The sequence below is a fragment of the Polyodon spathula genome, chromosome 13 (assembly GCF_017654505.1).
Source record: "Polyodon spathula isolate WHYD16114869_AA chromosome 13, ASM1765450v1, whole genome shotgun sequence".
NCBI lineage: Eukaryota > Metazoa > Chordata > Actinopteri > Acipenseriformes > Polyodontidae > Polyodon > Polyodon spathula.
This window is the reverse complement of record NC_054546.1, coordinates 12,484,230-12,505,889: the sequence shown is the minus strand read 5'-3', so window position 1 is coordinate 12,505,889 and position 21,660 is coordinate 12,484,230. Positions and strand designations below refer to the sequence as shown.

Genomic DNA, 21,660 nt, shown 5'->3' with positions numbered 1-21,660 from the left:
AATAAGGAGAGAAATGTGCTCGTGCCATGGGGCTCCTATTTGTTCTCCAATAATAACTGATCAACTTAAAGACATCTTTTACAACCGGGACTATAATAATAAAAAACAGTACCACTCTCAGTGTATATCATTAAAGACAAAGTAACAAATAATTGAAAAAAATACTTGAGTTCAACAGTATCCCTAGCTGTTTAATCACAGGGATGTTTGTGGGTTACAGGTACTATATGAGTGATGCTCTGCTGTCTGTCCACATCAACATGTGCTACTCTCTGGATGAAGTCAAATGAAAGGTTTAAAAGCACCTGTTAATTTGAAGGAATAAGAAACCTGATCATCATACATTTTAAAAAGCAATATAAAAACAAACAGACCTACTGTAAATAAATAAATAGTTAGGACAGTTACAATTCTACCAATTAACTTTTTTTTAGGAGAACCAATATCTCTATATCTATCTATCTATCTATATATATATACACACACACACACACACACACACACACACACACACACACACACACACACACACACACACACACACACACATATATATATATATATATATATATATATATATATATAGTGGGAACCCAGCAGATACACAGGTCAACCTAGCCTGAAATTATTAACATGGACATGACTTATTTTCTACAGCACTGGTTCTGCCCTTACTCACCCACAGAATAATCCTCAAAAAGAACACATTTTATAAGCAGATCAAGTATTCAGCTAGCAGCACATGCCCTGAAAAAGCACAATGCAGTTTTATTCCCTACCTGCAAATTGTATATTTTTTCCCCCCCAAATGCAAAAAAGAAAAATGAAAATAAGTTATATAAGGTTGGAAATAGGGTTATACACACAATTCAGATTTTACAGGGACTGATTGTAACTTGTTATTCAGTCCCCCAGTGGGATGACTGAAATTGCTGTACCGTATTCACTATCCAACAGATGCAATTCAAAGTGTGTGTGATCCCAGAGCACCACTATGGCACAGCACCACTATCACCATTTCCACTACGGTGGCACAGTGTACCATCGTAAAATCCCATTTTAAGGAATGTTACTTACAACATTTGGCCATCCTAGGCACTGTTTCCTATATAGAAAAAATTTTGAAAATGAAGAGACAAAAGAGAAGGTGATACCTTTTATTGGACTGACCAAACAATAATTAAGCTTTCAAAACCTCTTCAGGATCTGAGGTCTTAAAAGCATGTGATTAATTACTGTTTAGTCAGACCAAGAAAAGGTATCACCTCACCTTCTCTTTGTCCATCATCTCTGGACTGATATGGCTACCATTTCACCTATAGAAAGAACTAAAGAAAATTAACAGAAATACAAACAGCTGAAAAAGGGAAATCCACAGACAAAGTCTGGAAAAATCATTGGATTTATGTTGTGATCCTTCAGGAATGTTCCCACCAGCGATAAGTTATAGTGGGAATGCCTCTCATCTGGGAAATACCACAAAGCTCCAATATATATACATTAAAAAAAAAAAAAAAAAAAAATACAATAATCTGGAGTCAGTGTAAAAACATACCCCTTGGGTGACCAAGACTGGGATTCAACATCAAACAGCTTTCTCACTACAGTGCCACAGGAATGTTTTGGTCCTTTATCACCTCTACAGCTGTGTAGAAAATCCCTCTCCTATAATGTCATGTGAAATTAGGTAATGTGCACATAGATTCTCACGAATGTCTTTATGGAGTCGTTTACATTGACGCCATTGAAATTACAGAAACAAAGGGAGTACGATTTTCCTGGACATCTGGGAAAACCTGGACTAAGATATAGCGCCAGCCCTCATGAATTATCATGGCACTATAAGGACTGTGATGGAGGGCCAATGAAATACTCTGTGTCTTACTGAATAACAGACACAATACAGTAAGTGCTTCAAAAACATGGGCTTTTCATGGCTATTTGAAACATACTACAATATTAAATAATATTTCTGTTGTAAAATTATACTCCTGTAGACCACCAAACTATTTTTTCAAAACAAAGAACAGAAGCACCTTATTGTACAGCAGAATGTGTTTTATGTATTTCTGACATCATTTCTAACATTATACATTAAACTTGGTGGCAGTGATGCTTTTTCTGACAACATCTCTTTGGCATCCTAATGTCTTTATAAAGAAACCACAAGTTGTGTGGCCTTATAACGTTAGAATGGAATGTCAAAGTTGATAATTGAAAGAGCGCTTAGTGGGCTTGTTGTACTGTTTTGTTTCACAATGTGGTAACAGATACACCAATTCTTATATGAGCCTGTCTGACCACATCGTCAAACAAAACCCTCCCACATGTGGCGTCCTCTGGTGGATAGGGTACAGCGCCAATAGGCCCATCAGCTTCATTGTCAAATATGTTTTATTTAACATCTCCTTCAAATTTTATGGCCACAAAACTTTCATTTGTATCATTATAATAGCCCTTTGTATAAATTATCTGTGAAAATTCTGGTGAACATGAACAATACATTCATTTTTTGAATATTTCTCCAGCACTACAATACTGTGGTAATAAAAGTATTTTGAAAGGTAATTAAAGTGATTTTCATTATCACTTAAATGTTCTAAACAAAAAAAAAAAAAAAAAAAAAAAAACAGACACCATTTCCCAGAAAGATCTCAAATTATTTGTCACATTTAGTTTCCAAAGCATCATCCTACTTTAATATGCTTGTTTTACATTCTCTCTCCATGGTAGGTCTAAATTGTAATTTTGTTGTACTGATTTCATTTTTTGTTTATTGATGTTCTACACATAACATGCTACATAACATATCATAGTTTAACTTGTAACTTACAAAGGTTCACTACACCGTATGTGTGTAAACAACTATTAAAAAAACATAGAAAAACTAAAACTATTAAGTGAATTTGAACCCCATCCCTACAATTTAGCAATTACCACAGATAGTGATGATAAGGCTCACATTTGGACAGACTTGCCCACACATTCCAAAACCTCATACTCCCAAGTCCAAACACTAACCAATAGGCGACACCACTGCTGCAATTGGTTTGATTCCATTGTTGTATGCTGTAGTAAAGTAGTATAGCAAGGTTGGGAGCCTTTAAAGTCCATTACCTTCAAACAGTGCTTCTCAAAAGCTGGCAGTACAAGCACTCAGAAGGACCAAATCAAGAACATAGTGTTTGTTCGCATATGCAATGACAAGAGAGGGACTTCAGATAGGGATTCCACCACAAGACCCCTATAAAACAAATCCATATTTGAAGTAAAGTTGGCCCAGGCATAAAGAATGCTTCAGCTGTGCAAGTTTAATGGTTATAACACAAGAGTAGCCAACATTTGCTCTTAACACGGAAAACAGACCTGCTTTAGCTGTTCTCTTATGAAAAGAGAAAAGGATTGATTCATGCATTTTTAAAATTACTTTTCATTATTAATAATTTTTCTAATTATTATTTTGGAAATCCAGACAAAGCTCCACAACACTAACCTATTACTAGCCTCTCTCCCTTAGGTTAAAATGTCATATCCGAAACATCTCCTTGTGGTCCTTGAAATCTTTCTCTTAAAGAAACAGGAACACATTTTTAAAAATACTAAAAAGGAACCCTGATATACCACTAAACCTTAAAAAATATATTGGGGGGGAAAAAAAACAAAAAACAAACAAAAAAAAACAAAAAAAAACCTTTTCCACATTACTTTCAGTAGGACTATAGAGTAAAATCTGAATGCATGGACGCAATACTGAATAACACTACAGAACAGTTGATGTGTACAGTACCAGTGTCAGTGTCACAAACTCCAGTGCTCAGTGATATATTTCTTCAATCTTTTATATCTCAGAATACAATACTAAATCAAAAAGGTGTTCTTTTTTACCCTTCCTGAAATTCCTTTCTTTCTGAGAATCATATGACATGCAGGACTGTAGCTATTAATTTTAAAAGTACAGTACATGGCCATTTTTGAAAATGAAAAGTTGAAAAAAAAAAAAAAGTTGGACACTCAACCTATACAGTATCTGGACTTGAAGAAACAGATCTGCAAAGTGACCCCTCAGATGAGGGCATCCCCAAACTGCTCAGAGGATTCACCCACTTAAAGGTTTCACACCTGCTGAAACCTCTAGCAGTTGGATCTGTCACATCTCAGACATCCAAATGAGACTGGAGAGACCAAGCTTAAATTAGTTTCAGGGAGCTCAAAGATTGTTCAGATACTTGGCTAGAACTGTCTACACTGCTCGGTGATATTCTTGAGAACAATTTTTTCAATTAATTTCATCCAAGCCCATGCAACTTCTGGCTCTCTGAGTATCTGCCTACTGTATAAAGTACTGAAGTACTGACTGATTGTGATGGTGCATTTTTATTTTATATTCTTCTTGATATAAAAATGTGTTAAGGCAATCAAACTATTTCAAATATGACTCTAAAATCAAGCAGCTCAAAAGCACTATTACTCTTCTTACTCTTACTAAGGAATCAAACTTGCAGCCACCATTTAATGTACAATATACACAGTTTCTTGCCATGTGTCACTTTTTTCTCTTCTCTGTTGAAACACGACACCAAGAATGTCACAAATTCTAGGAGTATCACTCACTGCCTGTTGCAGATACATTCCTTAATACACTAAATTAGCCTGCTGCAAGACAGAATGCTACACGTATTTCTAGTTTTAAAAGGTCTACTGAACTATAGTCCCATTTTAAAGAAATTACAAAGGCAAATTTCCAGAGTGACAAAAACAGCATAAATCTTGCAAGATACTATTCTTTTAACTGCTTCTTTCTGCAACAAAGTTGTCTTTTACTAGTTTTATACTGTTACACGCCCTTATTTCGAAATACAGCCCTAGGTGTTCTATTTACAGTGATAATGAAAAGGTTTAATGGGAGATTTAGCCTCAGTATTCATGTCTACTATTTCACAATGACAATAAAAAGACCCTGCACATTAAACAAGACAGGTGTCCTCCCCATCTCCTGTTATACAATACAGGTGAAATCCCCAGGATACAACCCATGCCTCAGGTGTGCTGGGAGACATGAGGCACAGCAGATTTAAATATACTCCCTATACTTTTGCTGCACAGGGCTGCTAATTGGCTTAAATAACTTATTACAGCTCAATTAATTACTTTGTAAATATTCAAATGTATTTATTTAATATACTACAGCTTGAATGTAGTTTTTCTCTAAAGGAAATTAAAAAAAAAAACTGCCTTTTTGTATGTTTTATACACATATACGTAAATTACTGTATGCAAATGTGATGTTTGAAATGAATATTCCCCTACAATAATCACACTCTAAACCTTTTCTTTTAAATGTCAAGCCTTCGTTTATTCTCACCATCAGTTCTTCAGACTCATCCGCTGAACTCAGAAAGGCGGTGGCCAAGGCTGGCTGGCTGGCTTGCTGAAAGCCACTCATAGTGCCTCTCAATGCACCAGATTACTAATACAGCCAACGCCTTCTCATGTGCTATTGTTTTTATAGTCTTTTAGTAAGAGCCCATCGCATATAGTGATCAGCTATTTATTTTCCAAGCAATACACTGCTGTGCACTAGATGATGCCGCCACTTCCTATTATGAAGACACTTGATCTAGCCCACATTACATATTTCTATGGAAAGTAACCAGATCTAAAGAGTCACATCTGAAGTCAAAACACCTTACCAGAAAAAAAAAAAAAAATATTCCAGTAACTTATACTTTAAGGTTTACAATAAATAAAAGCATTGCTTATTTGACTAATTATTGTTTGTCAATAAAGTATTCATACAAATCGACTGGATGAAGTCAGAAAGCTCAGATAATTAGTTAATTTAGTATTAATTAGTTGAGCGTGTCCAGCAATGCAAAGAGGAGCATTCAGCAGTCATACTTGCATCTGTCGTTGTGAAGTATCCCATAAAGGGTTTTTCTAAATGTATTTTCTATTTTACATTTGAAGTAGGTAAAACATCAGTACAACTTGCAAGTTTTTCTATATAAAGTTGTGATACAGCTACTGTTGCATGTCATTAAAAACCCAGTCAGTTTCGAAGGAGCATGTGTCGTATATTTGAAGTCCTCATATTGTAACACAGGAGGCATGGCATGTTAGATCAACAGTAGCACGACAATAATTAACTACTCATCCATTTCCATTTCCACATGAAAGACAAGTTTTCCTGGTTCCTGACTGGTCAGTTTCAAAGCACCTGGGTTTGTGCTGTATAACATGTTTTGCTTGCTCATCACATGTTCAGTGTGAAGAGAGAGATAAGCAATGGAAGAGCAGCTTAGGTACCTACAGCTGAAACCTCCAACTGGAAAGTGTACCAAAGACTAAACAATAGAATAATGTAGTATAAATTATAGCAAGCATTCATAATCCAAGTGCACCACTCTTGGACAATGCTCATTTAGCTTCATGGCTTAGACTCTCTGGAACTCTCTCCCAGCTTTGGTTCGTGATGCTCCGACCCATAGTTCACTTTAAATCAACTCTCAAAACCCACCTGTTCTGTCTTGCTTTCCATGCTCCTTAAGCCTGATATGGCTTAAGATACCGTCATGTACTCTGCACTTTCCATTGTATTTAGTGTACTATTTCATGTATTATGCTACTATCATGTATTTACTTTCCACTATATATAAAGTATAATGGGGTTTTTTTTGTTGTTTTTTTTTTTCCCACTGTATCATGTATTATGCATTTCTCTATTTGAAGTATTATGGATTTTCTTGTATTTACTGCATCTTGTAAAGCGCTTTGTGATGGTGTTACACTATGAAAGGAGCTATATAAAAAATATTGATTGATTGATTGATTGATTGATTGATTGATAATAGACTTGTTTTCAAAGGTAACTTTGAGGAATTGTGTGGCTTTAAGACCAATAATGCTTTAAAACCACAATTTATCAAATCCATATTTGACCCTTTTTGCTTTCCTGGCCCTTTTATTTTGTTTGTGGCACACTGGTGTCTGGCATGCTAAATAGCGCTTGCCATGGATTTTAATAACATTTACAGTTGTTAGCCTAATGCTTGCTTGCTTTACAAACGCTTAGTGGAATAAAATTAGTGTCTGTTTACGCGGGTTTTGCTGTCTGTCTCCACGGCAGTCCTGGTACATCTCAATGGGATTATTCTTCATGATAGCTTTATTTAAATAAAATTAATAAAAGACAGAGGCATGGTGCAAAAGAGTTTAAGCTAATGTAGGAAGAAGCAGGCTGGGAATACTTGGATTATCTTCAAATGGGCTGTGGTTAAACAACCTTCTCCTGTTTACTATCAAAACTATTGGTTTGTGTTATTTTTGTAACAGGAACGTTTAATGCAGTGTACAGAATTAAGTGCTTGTATCACTACTGGCTTGAAAGCAAATGAGACTGAAGGCCAGCTATAAAACAAGAACGAAAAAGGATGTGAACATACGTTGGTTTTATTTAAAATACTTTGCCATCCACAATAACAGATAAAAACACTCATGTGAAATTGTACCTACAGTTGCAAATGCACGCCCCTGACTGGAATAGAACTTGAAGAAAGAAACTGTAACCTGATGGGGGCATTTTACCTTTAACAACCTTAAATAAAAGTGCGAGCCAATGTAAAATGTTTCCTTTGTTTAGATATTATTCTCTGTAGATGGTCTTTTAAAACTTGAGTTGATGTTACAGTATCTGCAGTGCATAGATGTGTGCTACAGACATACAATACAGTTTAGGAGAGCAGAGAATGTTATGCATTTGACAAATGCTGAACAGCTGTTGGCAGGACACTGAACTGATCTTTTCTCTGGTTGACACCATCAATCCCCAGATATCAGTTTAAATGGGAACTGTAGCATTAAGAACGCATACAGAAATTCGGCTTCCTTTTTTAACTACTCCAAAAGTCTACTGTAAATGGTAAATTAAGATTAACACAACAACCAACACGTATCCATTCAAATGACTTATGTTTAAAAGTATAGTAGGTTTAAACAACTGTATTCACAGATCATCAGTTACAGCAAAGCTACTTTAGCAATGGCCCATAGTGCACAGACCACCCAGGTCAGTTTAGACATTCTTTTCTATGTTGGTATATATGTTACACATCAGTACAGTATTAACTGGTGCACTAAATTGTTCATATTTGGGTCCTGACAAATACTACATACTACTACTAATGCACTACACTACTTTCCCATCTGTACAGGCACACAGCATTTGATTATGGCTTGCACTTTTAATAAAAAAGTAAAACACAACAATTCAGTAAATGCATCTGAATGAAATAGTAATTAACAGATATCATCACAACTCACTACCAATGCATGCCTAAAAAACAAAAAACTTGATTATCAGTAGTTTCTATGCAATTCAAGTTCTTTCTCATCATTTCAAAAAGACAAAAGCTACATGCCTTATATAGAGCAATCCAATCAGCCACAGGTCATGAGATCACAGTCAACATTATCCATAAAAATTGATCAAGGTTGCCTCATTGGCCAAAAATAAAAGTATTCTCTTATGTGTTGAATTATCATTGGCAGAAATATAGACACAGATGGCGACTCAAAACATTGAGTTGACTTCACGTGGAAGACATCACAGCAACAGAAGGCCAGCCGTACACTAGTGTGCTGACAAGTAGCTCCCTGCCTGACAGCTAGAAAAAGGAAGTACTTTGCAGATAAGAGACTGCTATAATTGCTTAATCATTTAGTTGTAAAACATACAATAAAAAGTTGAGACTGAAGACATTTGTCTACTTAGTTTTCTCTCAGAATTTATGATTTAGAATTAGAATTATATAGTAAATACATTCATTGATTTTTTTTTTTTTTTTTTTTAAATCAGAAATATGCATTTGTTGCTATGTTTTGGTCTAGTTCATCTCCAGAAGTGAATCTATCCAGGCTGACTCCTGGTTAATAACCCATCCATGTACCAGTTGGTTAGTGTCATTAAACACTGAGGAAGAACTTAAAAAAATTTAATAAAAAATATCCTCTTGTCAAACAGTGTGCATTCTAATAATTTATGACCTATAGTTGTTAGCCAAAGAATCACTCTTCACACACTGACTCAGCTGCCAAGATATTCGGATGTACTGACCTCTAGTGCAAGCACTGCCAGTGTTCTAAACCCAGGTCATGTGACCCAAACACCACCCAGCTGTCACAGCAATGAACTCTCTCAACCGTTGTTCATGAGACTGGGAATGGTTGCATTGGTAAGAGGGTACAAACACGGTGGTCTATTATTTAAAGACTCATTGGATATACACACAGCCAACATACAGGGCTGTTCAAAAGTCACTTTATATACCAGTACATGGATATGCCTGGGAAAAAGCATGCACCTTTGAGTAATGAATGCAAAGTGACAAACATGCCATTACCTCAACGTGGTCTACTATTGCTAAAAGACAGTACATACTGTACATATAGCCTTGAGTGTGGATATGTCACATTTTGTCATAATACAATTATATATATATATATATATACACACATACACACACACACACACATATATATAATTAGATGTGTATGAATTAACTCTGGCTAAAACTAAACTAGTAGTTTCATTCAGCACAAAAAGGTAGAAAAAAAATTGCAAATGGTCATATTATGTATTTAGTCAGATGTAAATGCTAATTAGAGGGAAAGTTGGAGTTTTAAATTACTGAACAAATTCCCAGCCCTTAAACTGTTACAAAAGATAACGTACAGCAATACACGAATAGCAAGAAAATCTTAGCCTTTCATCAAGAATTATAAAACAGCGGTATATGCAATAACACTAAAATAAACTTCTATAAAAGACACTGAGAAAGACTTTGTCACGTCATTTTAAATGTTTCTTTTAGTATTACTACATAACCTAAATATTTAAAATTGTAAGAAAGTTGGCATTAGCATTCTTACTCAAACTGGTTGTTCTCAGTCCTCTTTCAAAAGTCTGAGTACTGATTCCAGTGTTTTGTTCAAACATAGTTATTTCTCATTCTCGATTTATCATACATCCGTAAGCTGGGACGCAGGAAACAACAACAACAATGGAGCTCTGGATTTGAAGCAGGTCTATAAAACAATATTTTAATTCAACTCTCATACACCTAACCTACTGATGAAGCATAAATATCTTACAGTGGATGATTTGGTGCTGTTTTAAATGGTCAGGTTTTAATGTATGGGAAGTATAAGCATAGCATTCTCAGTTAGTTTAACATTTCAATAATAATAAAGTAAACACAAATTCAGACATTGGAGTCTATTTCAGTGGGGAGTGCCATTCAAATTTGTAAAATGTATTTTGTCAGAACATTTGTCTACTACTATCTGGCTCTCATAGCTTTTTAACTAAGAAGAAAAATCATTTCATATTGGCTGATTAAGAAGATTCTGCATTAGTAAGACGTAAAAATCTTAGTAAATTTTTTTTTTTTCACTTTACATGATACTAGATATATATAAAAAAATATATATATATATATATATATATATATATATATATATATATATTCTATTATATATATATAATATATGTATAGACATTTATATATATATATATATATATACTATATATATATATATATATCTATATATATATATATATATAATATCCACACACACACACACACACACACACACAGCACTGTGCAAAAGTTTTAGGCAGGTGTGAAAAAATTCTGCAAAGTAAGAATGCTTTCAAAAATAGACATGTTAATAGTTTATATTTATCAATTAACAAAATGCACAGTGAGTTAACAGAAGAAAAATCTAAATCAAATCCATATTTGGTGTGACCACCCTTTTCCTTCAAAACAGCACCAATTCTTCTAGGTAAACTTGCACAAAGTCAGGAATTTTTGAAACAGAAAAATTTGTGTAGGAGGAATAAAACTGGGTGAGGAACAGCCAAACTCAGCTAACAAGATGAGGTTGCTGAAGACAGTTTACTGTCAAAAGTCATACACCATGGCAAGACTGAGCACAGCAACAAGACACAAGGTAGTTATACTGCATCAGCAAGGTCTCTCCCAGACAGAAATTTCAAGGCAGACAGGGGTTTCCACATGTGCAGTCCAAGCTCTTTTGAAGAAGCACAAAGAAACGGGCAACATTGAGGTCTGTAGACGCAGTGGTCGGCCAAGGAAACTTACTGCAGCAGATGAAAGACATACTTACTTCCCTTCGCAATCGGAAGATGTCCAGCAGTGCCATCAGCTCAGAATTGGCAGAAAACAGTGGGACCCTGGTACACCCATCTACTGTCCGGAGAAGTCTGGTCAGAAGTGGCCTTCATGGAAGACTTGCGGCCAAAGAGCCATACCTCCGACATGGAAACAAGGCCAAGCAACTCAACTATGCATGAAAACACAGGAACTGGGGTGCACAAAAATGGCAGCAGGTGCTCTTGGCTGATGAGTCAAAATTTGAAATATTTGGCTGTAGCAGAAGGCAGTTTGTTCGCCGAAGGGCTGGACAGCAGTACACGAACGAGTGTCTGCAGGCAACAGTGAAGCATGGTGGTTCCTTGCAAGTTTGGGGCTGCATTTCTGCAAATGGAGTTGGGGATTTGATCAGAATTAATGGTCTCCTCAATGCTGAGAAGTACAGGCAGATACTTATCCATCATGCAATACCATCAGGGAGGCATCTGATTGGCCCCAAATTTATTCTGCAGCATGACAACGACCCCAAACATACAGCGAAAGTCATTAAGAACTATCTTCAGCGTAAAGAAGAACAAGGAGTCCTGGAAGTGATGGTATGGCCCCCACAGAGCCCTGATCTCAACATCATCGAGTCTGTCTGGGATTACATGAAGAGAGAGAAGCAACTGAGGCTGCCTAAATCCACAGAAGAACTGTGGTTAGTTCTCCAAGATGTTTGGGCCAGCCTACCTGCCGAGTTCCTTCAAAAACTGTGTGCAAGTGTACCTAGAAGAATTGATACTGTTTTGAAGGCAAACCGTGGTCACACCAAATATTGATTTGATGTAGATTTTTCTTCTGTTCACTCACTTTGCATTTTGTTAATTGATAAATATAAACTATTAACATGTCTATTTTTGAAAGCATTCTTACTTTACAGCATTTTTTCACACCTGCCTAAAACTTTTGCACAGTACTATATATATATATATATATATATATATATATATATATATATATATATATATATATATATATATATATATATATATAGAGATAGAGAGAGAGAGAGAGAGAGAGAGTTTATATTTTTACATGTTTGGAAATGAATATCAGATTATCAGGGTTCTCAGCAATGACAGGCAGTATCTGTGTATCAGGACATCTGCTAATAATCAGCTTAACAATGCAGTTAGATCCAGCCTCCTTCCTTGTTTAAAATAATTCATCTAACTCTCTTCCAATTTTCTACATTGGGAAATGGCTACCCTTAAAGGCATGTTGACAGCAGTGTATTGCATGTTAAAATACTGTAGTCTGTATAAGATATGCTCACAATATGAAAGCCCTAACAAGTTTCACATTATAGGAAATCATGTCATTCAAGTAGGCACAGTGTACATCGACTGGAATTAATGATTTACTTCACTGTGTTTCCAGCTGGTATAATATCAACTTTTTTCTTAATGAATTACTTTTTTTTTTTTTTTTTTTTTTTTTTTTTTTTTAAATGAACAAAGCAATAAGCTACTGACTGATGCCTCATTGTTGGTACTTTTGTATCAGAAAAAAATAGCAGAATAATGACTTGACAGCCATCAATGACTTTTTCATCACACCAATGTGTGTAATGACTGTATTGTATATATTTTAGGCTATCGTAATTAAGTCAGCAACTTGTGTTTCTTTTAGTTTGTTGCTAGATTAAAAGGTGGCTGCATCTATTCAACTGAATTATGTGGTTAAGACTTTATAAAATACAGCAGGGATACAGAATATAAGGCACTATTTTAACCACAACCTACATAGTTGTGAAGTAAAGTAGTTCACAATGGGATATAAATCCAAAGAAATATAATGTACCGTAACAACCAGTCTAATATACGTCAAAACTGTGAGCTAGGCTGAAAGAAAAGGACATTTTTGAGCTCATACTGCAACCCTGAGACTCCCTGTACAAGGTTGTAGTGTTGACCCCTTACCGGGAACTACTGTACTGGTAACTCGATGTGCAATTACATAAACAATATCAGACTTATAAAATGCTGACTGGAATTTTCCATCTTAATGCTTTCAACACCTTCTACAGTGCACTGGGAGACAGACTCCAGAATAGTTTTCCATATTTCCTCATTAAGTTATTTGTCTCACGGACCAAGAATACATGAAGATCACCTTTAATCCCGACGTGATACAAACACTGGTTTCTGACAACCACTATAAATGATAACCGATGGCCAAAATGGGCTCTTTCAGCAGTAACTTTGCAAAAAAGACAACTCTGATAACTAATTAAATAGAATATAATAGTATATAATATAATAGAAATAAGTATGCAATACAAAATGATGCAGGGCTATACCCAAGACCAAGACAGGTCAACATAAAACTGCATCTAGGGAGTGCAGAGCAAGAGTAGTTTATCTTAATGCCACTGATATGGATCATAAAATCTGGGAAAATATACTGACTTGCCTCACTTCATTTGAAAACATAAACCTCTAAAACGACAAATATGTTTATACCACTGAGAGTAGTTTGGCATTCATAAGTTTTAACAAGGCAAACACTTTCTCTAGTTAACCATCACACTGCAACAGTACCAAGAAAATTAGATATATAACGTAATGTTACTACAGCAAAGCAGCGTGCAATTTATTGAGGCCTGCAAAAAAGAACTGGTTTCCCATTGAGGATAAAGCAGAGTAGAGACGTCTCTAGCTGATCTGGCAGCCTGTCAGCCAATATACTCGAACCGTGTTAGATTTAGACTCAGAGGATACATGGAGAAGACCAGAGATTACTTTGCACAACAGCAGTGCATTCCCATTTTTTGGACATTTTGAATCGAATAGCAAATGGTCCAAAATCATTACCTTTTACATAAAATGCGTGTGACAAGAATACTTCGGAATTCATGTTACCTTATATGCTGTATCTTAATATGCCCCTACATCCTTATTAACAAGTGCTTGCGAAAGTTACATTTGAAGTATAACATGGCTCATATAAAGTAGTAGAACAAATCATGTAAAATAAATCAATTAGAAAAAAAAAAAAAAACACTATTGTACATCAAATATTGTAGACTCAATAATTAAATTCTAAAAAAGCATCCGCTTGATTTTATCACCAGGAGCATTGTTATGGGGTAATCACATTAAAAGTATTATATGAGATCCCAAGATTAAAATGTAGATTAACCAATCCCCAATACTGTAGTTTAACAATCAACACAGATTCTCACCATCAAAAAAAGTCAGTCCACATTGCAGCGTTGTTTTTCAAAACATATTGCCAACTTTTAGATCACACATCATGGTTAATAAATCATTAACTTGGGAGCATTCGCCAGGAGAAACAGAATTTCTCTTCTAAACATCGCAGTGTATCCAGTTCATGCTCTCTCCTGCAGAAATGCTGTGTTTCTGTTCCCAAAACACACCACTCATTTTAATCACAGCACCAGCATTGTTGCTGGAGGATGATCTGGAAACACTAAGATATTTAGAAGAGAAATGATATTTCTCTTGGCAAACATTCCCAAGTAAAAGTTAGAAAAAACCTAAAACAAATCCATTGTCGATGTACCTATGATGTGTGAATAAAAACATTTTGCTGCAATATGAACAACATAGGATACAGTAAAGATAAAGTTATATGTTTCTTGTGAAAACCACAGGGGGTTGTGCAACAGTAAGATCTTCTGCACTTTCTGTATAACATGAACAATTCCATTTCAAACCATCTGCAACCCTTCCTTTCACAAACCCTGTGCTATAATCCATTCTCCAGGGGGGAATTTTTTCACATGCTTGGATGTCTGGTGTTTTTCAGGTTTGACTAAATATTTTGTTTCCAAACCATCTGCATCCTTTTGTGCAGACAGCGTTGGCCTCATTTTATCAATTAATACAGACATAGTTTGGAATTTGGTCACCTCTTGTTCCGAAATGCTTCATCAAAATCTAAGAGCCGGCATAAATCAGAGCCTTGAAGAATCTGACAGATTTGCATTATGTAAACAAGTTAGAATGGTGACAAAGTGTATTGTTCATTATCAAGAAAATGCGGCATTTCAGCTAAACACAATATACTGAAAAAGGAAAACAAAGTAAAAAACACAAAAATAAAGGCTACATAACACTATTGCGAGTTGCGTATTCTTTGATTCAAGCTTGAATAGTCTGGATTCAGAATGAAGTTGAAAAAAAACACATATATTTGGAATGCTTTTGATAAACTATGCAGCCGCACCAACTTCATTTTAGTACCGTTTATATGAATCTGGCTGTAAAAGGGTAGACACTCGACTTAATCCTTTTGTTCACAATGAAAAAAATGCAACATTTCCAAGAACCAGCAGCAGCCTGCAATGTCAGCTTCTCACAACCTACAAATAAACCACAATTAAAACTGCTGACAACCATCCAACTCTCATAGTGATGACTAACCAGGTCTAGCTAACGATAAAAACATAAACTACTTTCCACTGAACTATATTGTGACAATTTCTCACACACTAGGCACTGGGGCTATGGAAATAGCATTACGGTATATGAATCTGGTTCTGTGCCTTTCAGGGGCATGCTGGAGTCTCTACTACTGATCCATTGCTGCAGCTCAAACGGTTTGCAGACTATTTAAAACTGAGTCATAAAGCAGATTTGGCAGGGATTTTACTGGTGTGTATACTGGATGCAGGCTGCAACAAAGGATTATTCCATCTTTTTGCTGCCAGAGTGTAGACATTGTCCTTTCACAGCAGTAATATGATTTAAAGCACCAAGGCAACCTGCAAGTAGTATTTACTTAGAGGCTTAGGCTTAAACTATCAAGTACAAATCACAAGTTCAATTAACACATACTTAAGGAATAGACAAAAAAAAAAAAAAAAAAACACGAAGGCACGCAATGAATGGATTTTAGGAAATGCTTAAAAAAGACAATATTGAAGCCAATTTGTGACTATTGGTACACCATAAACAGGTAAACTACTGATAACATCACTTAAAACATTTGCACTTCAATGGTCTGGACACTTCTGTCTGTCAATAGTGAGTTACTCAAGATAGCACCAGCTGGCAGACTGAAAACATGTTTGTCTGTTTAATACATTCAGCAATCACTACCAATAATATGTGCATCTCTTACAGTTCTTGGGCAACCTTACCTATGATGTATTGTTTTCTATGTAAAAAGTACCTGTAGGGGATAAAAGCTTCATAAAAATAAAAGGTTAGAGACATCTACATTTAAAAGTTCATCAGTAACCACAATGATTCATTGCTTTGGGCTTTTAAATAAGGTAGAACAAGGCAAGATCTCTGCTTCCATAATGATTGTGTTGGAAGGGAAGGCTACAGGAAACAGTGATGGGAACATTTGGGGGAGTATACAGAAAACAATTTAACAAAACAGAGGGCAAACACGCAAAAAACTGAAGTGGGGTAATAGGGGGCATAAAGCTTCCCATCAAGGAGACATTTGCAAATGTCAACTATGACTAACATTTACTGTTGTATTGCATTGTTATATTAAATAAGGACAAGGCAATGACTTTTTTACTGATGTGATTAACTGCACTGTCACTAGCAGTGTATTTATATCTGGCAATCAAGCTCATTTTGAACAGTCATTAACTCAGACATAAAACAGCTAAATTGGCTGTGTCTAATAAATGCACACTGTGAAAGCTCAAGCATCTATTTTATAACAGCTACATTATACAGTACAAGTAACCAAAACTAGCAAGAGTATTCCTCACAGTTGCACCCTCAGGTCAACCTGCAGGTGTGTTTACCTGTCCTGTTTTGCAGAAAGCAGACATGTACTTCTGTTTACAATAAATTGACGATTTATTAGTGTTCTACAGCACACAGCAAGAAGATGAGGACATACAAAAACTGTGGCAGCCTTTTTTTTTTTTTTTTTTTTTTTACATATAGTAGCACTGCAATAGGACCTGGTAGCAGAGCATGAAGTATGAACACAATATGAACAGTAGACATTAAGAAAGGCATAGTCCAAAAAGTTGTGTTGGGGTCAAGGAATATAAAGATTAGGGCTCTCACTCGATTAATAATTTTGATCGATTAATTTATGGGCATTAGCCGATTAATCCGTGCACATTTTTAATAAAGGTAACGATATTATTGCGGCTGTCCTGCATAGCAATACTAAAAAAATCAATCGAAAAAGAAAAGCCCAATGCGAATTTGGTCTTTTAAAAAGCATTATTATTTTTATTTTAGTAAATGTAACACATTTTCACAGAACCATTCTTTCGGGCCACTGTGTCAGTCACAGAACTGAAAAAGCAAGACAGCTGAGCTGCGTTTCCATTGTCGGTTACAGCTACGTGCCTGGCTTCCTGTACTTCTGCTTTTATTCGTTCTGAATCTCGTTAGGAGGTACCTGAGAATAATGTGACTATTGACAAGCGATCGCTAAACATGCTGTCGTAGTCAGAAATGAGACAGTAATTCCACATAACTACCTCTATTTGAGGAATTGGTGCCTTCATCGTGCCCGCTGAGAGACAGTTCTTTTTTGCCAAGGTAAACAGAATCAATCAAACGTTTAAGAACCTCACAATTCTTTCTTATTTGCTCATTGCGATGTATTGCATGACTAAGCTTATGCTCATCCAGTTGAACATCGATCCGGGTTTGTCCAGAGGTTTTGAGTGTTACAATGGCTCACAAGTGACTGTGGGAACGCTTGTGTTTTTGTGCTGACTTCGACTGTAGCCAGTGCTGTTCCATTTGCCTTTTCTGTACTGAACAAAAGAAATACATTTCCAGCAGTATAATTTTTTTAATTGACAGCTACCGGAAAGCTACGGATACCTTTCATAATTTGAGTGTTGGAAGTGGCGAGTATATCCCTTCGCTTCCTGTATCAGGTCGGGTATTTGTGTTGTATACCTCCCTTTAACAATCTCCAATTTTTCTGAGAAAGTTCTTCTTGAAAACTGATTTATAACCAAATTGACTACAATGTCTCCATTCTCTGATATTTTTTAATTTGCAAAAACTAATTCTAAATATTACTTTGACGTTCAATATAAATCTCAATAACAGTCTATAATATTAGCAATATCTTGTGAAATTCAGCTATTCTTACACCGATTACCCTAGAATATTTATGTCACGCCTCTGCTCACGAACGATTGGACAGCTGCAAAACCAGGGCAGATCTTTGACTTTCCCATTGGCTAAACTCACAAAACCTTCAACTGAAACAGTGAATACCTTCAGCTGTGTATGTCCCGCCTCTGCTCATTTATGATTGGACTGCCGTGGAGAAAGTGCATATTGATTTTATTTTATATTAAAAAAATATATTTCAGCATGATTAAATTGTAAAAAAAAAAAAAATAATAATAATAATTATCTGCGATCAACTTGGAGCAAGCCCTAACAAAAAACAACCAGGCCTATATCATTCTCAAAACTAAAATATTCCCAATTCCTTTTTCAATTCATCGTTTTAAATATTGTTTTAAGTATTTATATATTGATACATTTTTCAAAAAAAGTCATTATGATTTAAAAAAAGAATGAACAACATGTTCCATTGCATATACCCTATTTTTGTTTATTTATTTATTTATTTTTGTAAATGTAGTCATTGCCAATACTTTTACCTCATTTTTCTCCCCAATTCGATTAATCCCGGGTCACCGCTGCAACCCCCTGGCGACTCGGGAAACGGCTGCCGACACACGTGTCCTCTGAAACGTGTACCTGTCTAGCCGTCTTTTTTCGCACTGCAGATCCACAGCGAAGCCACCAGACCTATAGTGCCAGAGGACAACACAGATCTGAATGGCTCCACTGCAGACCCGCAGGCACCCTATCAGCCACAAGGGTCGCTCTTGCACGGTGAGAATTTGAGAAGTTAATTTCTTTCTTTCATTACTTTTATTACTAATGATGGTTTGAATTAACAATGTATAATTACTAACAAAATATAGTTAAGCGTAACAGTTAATGAGCCTGCATGTTAGATTAAGAAAATACTGTAAGCAGAAGTTGCTTGGAGTTGATAGATGTCTCAAGAGAGAACAGACAAGAAAGTGGGGTGTGTGGAGGCTAGTAGATAACGGGAAAGTACTAAGAACGAACAGTTTGACAAAAAGCACAAACAGTTTGTGGAGGGGGGGGTGCACTGATGTTGTTTTGCATGCATGTATAAAAATGTCGTGTGAACTCTGCTGCATTAGAGAATTTTGAAGTTTTCTCCAGCGCTGTAACCTCGTTCTTAACCTCACGATTACAACAAAGCACACTCTGATTTTGAAACTGGAACTTGGTGGACAGTAGATTGCCCTGCCGGCCTAAGCCCTACAGAGGTGGCACACGGCCAATCGTGCACCACCCCCTGGCAACTCCCAGTCACGGTCGGCAAAGGTTCAAATTTGTGATTTCCTTGCATCCTGCACTCCATCTGTGATTTCCTTGCTATAGAGCACATCCTGCACTCCATGCAGGACGCCTGTACTGGATGCTCCACTCCGGAACCACATATACCCTACTTATTCAATATTTTTATGCTACAGTAGCCGAGTACTAGCTGACCTCATATTAAAATTAAGTATTGAGGATTTTAAATAAAATTAATGATTTGCCATGGCATCCTAATATAAAAGCAAGTTGGACCACTTCCACATCCATCACAAATAAAGCAGAAATACTGTACCTTATGAAGAAACCTCAAATAAAGCTATCAGGTTTAGGATTAAAGAGAACACAGCTAAGACATGGGAATACCGTACATAGACCAGGCACCGCCACTTCTAAAACTAAGCTCACTGCTTTGTTTAGGTGCCCTAAATAACATTTTTATTAACAAAATGAAAAAAGGAAATATGCCAATGGTAATAAAAAAGAGGAGGATTATATATATATATATATATATATATATATATATATATATATATATATATATATATATATATATATTAATTTAATTTGACATTGAAACAATTTTGATTTAAATGATAGCAATACAAACTAAAAGCTGAGATCTGCTGCTGAGTGACTCGTGACTTTCTAAAGCCACCTTTTTAGAGAACTGTTTTGTGAACCAGTTACTGGCATGAAAAAAAAAAAAAAATCCATAAAGATCTCAAGTCCTTTTAACACGCTGTGATTCCTGGAAGAGGTTCTATTTGCATAACCTCAACACACAACCACTACAGTAAGTGTGACTGCTTCCTCAGACAAATTAAGGACTGGCGGACAAAAACGTCAGTAACAAAACATCCATCAGTTCTGAATTTACCACATACACACCATCAATAAATGCACAAAATCCACCTCCTCACCTCCGCTAATAAGTTTGAAAAATGCAACACATGTATTTAAGAACAACAAGTTCTAAATCCCAGAGATCAGCAGAATATAATAAAGCACAGTTAACTGTAATGTTACAATCTGCTGTGATAAATTATGCCTTAAATCCCCCTGGAATACAGAAAAGCACACAATATTGCATGTACAGTATAGAACTGAAAGTGAAGGCTTTACCACATCTAGCAGAGGCGATAGTGAGACCCATTACCCTACCTTCGTGCTGCCAATGCCTTTGTTTCCCTTGCACCCTGTTATTTGCTTGAAACACCCCTGAAATGAAGTTGTTAGCTGTACTCAACTCCACAAGATGCTGGTCTCCCTTAGTCTCCCCTGCTAAGACTGTGCCTAACATCCTGTTGGGAAGTGAACTCTGTGCCAATTCATAATCCCTTGCTGAATTTCACATGGGGCTGTTTCACCTCTTCTGCTTAAAGGCATCACTCCGGCAGATAACTGTGCATAAGGACTTTTTTTTTTAACTTAAAGTTTGAAAAAGAATGAATATGTTGGAGGGGGAGGTTAAAGAAAAAAGTAGAGAAAGTACAATATTGAAGCTATACAGAAAACAAGTTCAAAAGAGAGGACAAACATTCAAAAGGTTTTTAGTCAGTGGGGCAAGAGGGGCCGATTTCAAGTAGTTAAATCTAGTGTTTTAGTGTTGTATCATGGCTTTACTGTTGTTTTGTATTGTTTTTATTGTGTTCCTCACAAAACAGAAACTGGAACCCTCAAAAAACATCTTTAGCACTTTCAGAGGGTGTGGCCTGGTACTACTTGTAAAGACTTAACAGAATGACCTTGACTCCCTGAAGAAAACCTGGAAATCATTAAATAAGACTGACAGTACCGGGCAAGCGTGTTTCTGTGCATGACATATCTCATCCCACATTCAATGATGCAATGCATACTTAACCCATTGATAAATGCTCTACTTGGATTTCTTTCTTACTGAACTTTTAAAGAATGTGGAGCTTAAAAGCAAAGTTCAGTCTAGGTCCTTTACAATCAATTTAATGAAAGACACTATAATCATTTAAAACATAAAACAAGAAGCATTACCAGTACTATCCTGCCATATTGTAATCTGTAAGGCTTACAGTGTGAGGGGTTCATTCTGAATCCCAACGTAAGGTTTACAC

General features: G+C 36.0%; 1 protein-coding gene across 7 annotated transcripts in view; it reads right to left on the bottom strand.

Annotated features, from left to right (window-relative positions):
- LOC121325753 (1-phosphatidylinositol 4,5-bisphosphate phosphodiesterase epsilon-1-like) overlaps positions 1 to 21,660 on the bottom strand; it is a 122,642-nt gene that overhangs the window by 63,064 nt on the left and 37,918 nt on the right. The gene's annotated exons all lie outside the window — the stretch shown is intronic.